Here is a 5,229-nt window from a genome sequence, read left to right on the forward strand (position 1 = left end):
GCTGCTGTAGCACTATTCCTTCATTAAAGTTTTGCAAAGGTATTACAATACCAAAAAAAGAAAAGGTATTACAACTTGAGAAAACACTACATGTGAATTTGATTTTGGAACTTCTTAAAAATCACATAGAGTAAACTCAGGAGCTCAGCACTTCTAAGAGACACCATGTCTGCTATCAATTCAGCAAAGTCAAGATAAACCCCCTTGGCACCACACAACTTTTAGTCTCAAACAACTCACCGAACTGAGTAGAGTGTATAAAGACCATGTACCCAGGCTGGATTACCATAATGAACCCGGCTTCAAGCTTCCACCTTGATGAATCAGTAATAATGACTTGGTTCATGCACCAGCGTGTCAGATGAAGGAAGGGACAGCAGCAGCAGACTCAGCCAGGTGTCACACCAGGAGCATAAGACCAGAATATTTCAGTGAAGGGGAAGGAGACTCCCTTGCCTATAAGTGCTGAAAACACCCAGTGAGTCCCGGAATTTCAGATGAATCTTACTATGATCCACATGAACTTCCTGGTATTGAGAAGCCTAGAAGGATTGGTGCTTCTGTGGGGAATTCATCAGGGGACTCTCAGCCTTTTGATATTCAACATATATCTCTGGGGGATTCTAATCCTCCTTGGGCTTCCATTCCCTGAGAAATGAAGCTGTGAAGTTATGTGACCTACCTGGGGAAGAAGATTCTAGCATGCTAGATCAATATCTTTTCCCAGTGCACTGTGATTGAGGGGCTATGGCCATCACTGATTCTAACTGATTATAACTATTACCTTATCTGCAGCTCCTGAGTAAGACCTGTGATCCAAATCTTGACCATCCGAGGGACATTTCCAAATCCTTTTAATGAGCTGACTCAGCCTAAACAGATCAGAGTCAAGGGATGTATATTTTTCTATAAGAAAAAAAAAAAGAAATTCCCTTACTTTTATCATTGCCTGCATATTCTGTGTTCCATTTGAGTGTCTCCTCACCTGTATTTCAGTATTAAAGGTAGCCAGCAGCCTGCCTGCCCCATGTTGTTCTCTTAGATCTAGACGAGCAGGTGCAGTTGAAGCTGGGCGGTGCCACCCTGACACCTCATGTCCACCAGGTCCATAGCCCTCCTTCTCTTGTCATTGTATCCAGACCTATCACCCTGGAGCACTCCTTGGTACACTCAGGCATGCACCACTGGTGCATGTCCTCCACATGTGGCCATGAGACTATAGCACTCTGGGGGCCTGAAGAAACTTCCTATTCTCCTGTAAGGAGCCTGGCATTGAGATGAAACACTTTGCCTCTGTGACTGAGTGAATCTTTTCAACAACCATAGGAAGTAATGAATTAAACAATTAATCTCAATGCTCTTGAGATCAATAATGGCAGGGAAATCATCAGTTTTTAAAGTAATTCTCCTTGGAGATGGTGGAGTTGGTAAGAATTCTCTTATGAACGGGTATGCAACTAATAAGTTTGATACACAGGTCTTCCATACAATAGCTGTGCAATTTTTAAATAAAGATTTGGAGGTGGATGGATTTGGTTACCATGCAGATTTGGGACCCAGCCTGTGAAGAGCGATTCTGAAGCCCCAGGATGTCATTTTACAGAGTTTCTGACTATTGGCCTGCTTACTTTTAGTGTCAACAATTTGCCAAACTTCCAGAACTGGAGTAACTGAAAGAAAGAATTCATATGCTATGTGGACATGGAAGAGCCCGAAGCTTTCCTTCTGTGATTTTGGGTAACAAGATTGACATAAGTGAACAGCGGATGTCTATAGAAGAAGCCCAGACTTAGTGCAGGGATAACAGTGACTATCCTTACTTTGAACCAAGTGCAAAAGATGCCACAAATGTCTCAGCAGCCCTTGAGGAAGCAAATTTGGAGAGGTTTTCCTACCAGAGACAGGTCAGATGGCTTGATTCAGACACCATTAGTCTCCACTGAAAGCCTAAGCCCAGCTCATCTTGTTGATTATTAAAAAGATTGAGTATACATTCTGACTGACTCACATGTATACACAAAATAAACACTGGGGAACCGAGAAAATTAGCATTTGCAGCAGTTTATCATCTACTAATAAAAGGAAACTAATGCAAAAAAAAAACTTCTTAAAAATTATTTAGTTAATATCATATTCAAGATGTCAGTTGGTTTTGGTGCTTCATTTTTCCCTATGTAGCCCCTTATTATAGAAATCTTGCCTGTACCTCACTCTCCAAGACACTGTCTGTGGGTCTTGCTAAAAGGGTAGCTGGTTCTCCGCCTTCCTATCGCTAATTCAACTAGACATAGTCACGTGGTTAAAGCCAAGCCAACTGAATTCTGACTCTTGAGAAAATAGAATAAAGACCAAACCGTCATTTTTAATGTCTTTTGAACACTTGAGATCAAAGGTTCTATACTGCAATGAAGAAATAAATACTACTACATTCTTGACGAGATAGAGAAAAGTCCTTCAGAAAGAAAAGATGGAAGTAGCAGATGAGGGAAATACAAGAACATTAGAGAGCATGCAGCCCCAAGTCAGAGAAATGACAGAGCTTACAACTCTAGTTTCCACTGGTAGCTACCCAACTTCTATAAGATACTGAGTCCCTTTCAATCAATTATCCTAGGTTGGTGAGCTAGTCCAACTTATTCCCCCCCCCTTACTAACTAAAGGATAACAAACAATATGTTATTCCACATGCAAAGGCAATGTCCAAAGTTAAGCATGCAGAGGTGAAAGGACAGGGCCCTGGCTCTCATGAGGAGCTTATAACTTGGTGGTAATTGAAATCATTTGATTATCCTCATATAAAATTAATAATACAGTAAAATGTATAAAGGGGAAAGTTAAAATATATTAAAATTGCATTATTAAATTGCTCTAATCTCATCACTTTTTAATTATTATTTATTGCAATGTTGTAAATATACTATATATATTACATACATTTCTATCTACCATGCTTGCTTATAATGAACGAATCGCAATTATTAGAACTGTACATATTTTATGTGTGTCAATTCTCTTAACAATTTTGTGAATTAATAGCTAACATAAACATATTTTTATTTTAGAGATGGCATCTGAATCACAGAGAAATTGAATATTTTTTATGCATTAAGTAGCAACCAGAAAGTCAGTATTTGAACTCAGGCAGTCAGAAGCCAGAACCCACGTTCCTAATCTTTATATTATTATTTCCTTGTCACAAATTGTCAACACAGCATAAGACATGCCTTATTTTCTCCTTTTCTAGTAGTATACTTTTGCATTCATTCTTTTATGTTTTTGTTCATTCACTTAGTATTCATTATATACAGGTTTAATGTTATGTCAGCTATGTTGTCCAAGAGGCACACACGGAGGTCAACATAGATGCCTAAGATGTTTGTTGCCTATGAAATGGGAGAAAACTTAAAAAAGAAACCTCAGAATTGGGATAGAAATGTCTTCAGTCAGTGATCTGGGTAGGATAACTGTGAAAAGAAAGGTAAGGAGAAACAGGATTGTTCAGTGAGAAGCCGAGGCTACTTGGGCAGATCTAATCAAGTGTCAGACAATGCAACAGGGAGATTTAGAGAAAGTTTGTTCACTAGATGGGCAATGGGCAGGAAGTTCCCACCATAATCCCTCATCGACTAAGGTGCCTCATGAGCACAACCTCTGTTCAATGTCTATGGTGAATCATGAAGGCACAAAAAGAGCTGGAGGCACTTAGCTAATGTCACAGTTTACGGCTAAACAGCAAGCTCTTGGCAACTCGAACAGAATACTTAACTGGTGCCAGAAACATGCTGTACTGAAAATGGTGTCAACTGGAATTCAGTGGTGAGCCAATGGAATGTCCCTTTTTCGGAACATATAGACCTTAATAAAATAGTAGCAACAACAAATAGTATACATTTGCAACCACAGTAACGATAGTGATGTGCCTATAATAAGACTATGGCAACCTTTAGTTTGAGAACATGGCATAATCTAGATCTCAGGGTGTCTTTGAGGAAATAAAAATTAGATGAAGATGGGAAGATGAGTTTTTCAGCCAGGATGAATAAAACCTGGTGCACCTACGTCAATGGGAAGAAAGTTTGGAGTAAAAATTAGCAGAAGACTATTTTTACTGCCGCAAGAGAAAAGAGTGTAGTAGAAAATAAAAGGCTTGGTAGGCATCTTAAGGATTTTTATAAAGCATATTATATCATAAGCACCTTACCCAGATTATTAGCTATTCTTTTTTAAGAAAAGCTATGGGCTATTTAATTTTAAATACATATATACCATAACGTAATTAACTCACTCAACTATTGTTGGGCAATTAGATTGTGTTTTGTTAACTTATTATAAATGTGTCTCAGTGAATATAATTATATTTTTATTGTATCATGTATTGAATCAGTAATATAAATACCTAAAAGTAAAATTACTTAATCAAAGTTTAGTGCTCATTTATGGTTTTAAGGTATATTTCACAAACAAAACCATGAATAAATACATTAACATAAAAGAAAAATGTCTATTTCTACAGGTTGCCTTGCAATCTTCCCAAGCAATAATGCTTTTTTAAAAATGAGTCCTCTTGTCTTTGGCTATGTGGATAAATACTGGCTTGCCTTGCCAATATTTAGCTGTAGATATATGGACCGTGGAGATGCATGGATATGTTTACAGACCATAGTCGCTCTTCATCTTGGAACACATTTCGTAAGATTTCTTACTTAAGAAAATATTTAACTGTAAATAAGTACTAAAATGCAAAGCATGTGCCCTTTTTATTTAATTTGTACTTCTTTTGAAACCAATGTTTCTCTCTCAATGGTCTTCAGTAGTGTTAGACTGGCGTGGACATGAACTGGCTGTGCCTTAGGCCCCCTACTCATAAGGATGACTCCCTACTCCTAAGGAAACCCCTTTGGATCACAGTACATTGCCTATATTCTATGGTAGATCATTCCCCAAATTCTCAATAATTTCAGAAAAATCCAGCTAGATGTTTTTGAGCGCTACAGAAATAGACCAACATACAAATAAATGCACTATTGGATATGTGTAATCTTACTAAAAAAAATTATTGTATATATTTAAGGGGTCCAAGAATGTCTTGTGATACACATATGCATAGTGAAATGGCTACTAAGATCAAGCAAAGTCATATGATCATCTCATATCTGCCATCTTATATTTTTTCTTTTCATTTAATCTTATATAATAATCATTCCCTCTTTTGCAATTAATTCCTCATGA

General features: G+C 37.6%; 1 pseudogene; it reads left to right on the forward strand.

Annotated features, from left to right (window-relative positions):
• Nucleotides 1-1,372: 1,372 nt before the first annotated feature.
• Nucleotides 1,373-1,970, forward strand: LOC100960443 (annotated as a pseudogene).
• Nucleotides 1,971-5,229: the final 3,259 nt, after the last annotated feature.

The sequence above is a fragment of the Otolemur garnettii genome, unplaced genomic scaffold (genome assembly GCF_000181295.1).
Source record: "Otolemur garnettii isolate 467f Iridium unplaced genomic scaffold, OtoGar3 scaffold00014, whole genome shotgun sequence".
Classification (NCBI taxonomy): Eukaryota; Metazoa; Chordata; class Mammalia; order Primates; family Galagidae; genus Otolemur; species Otolemur garnettii.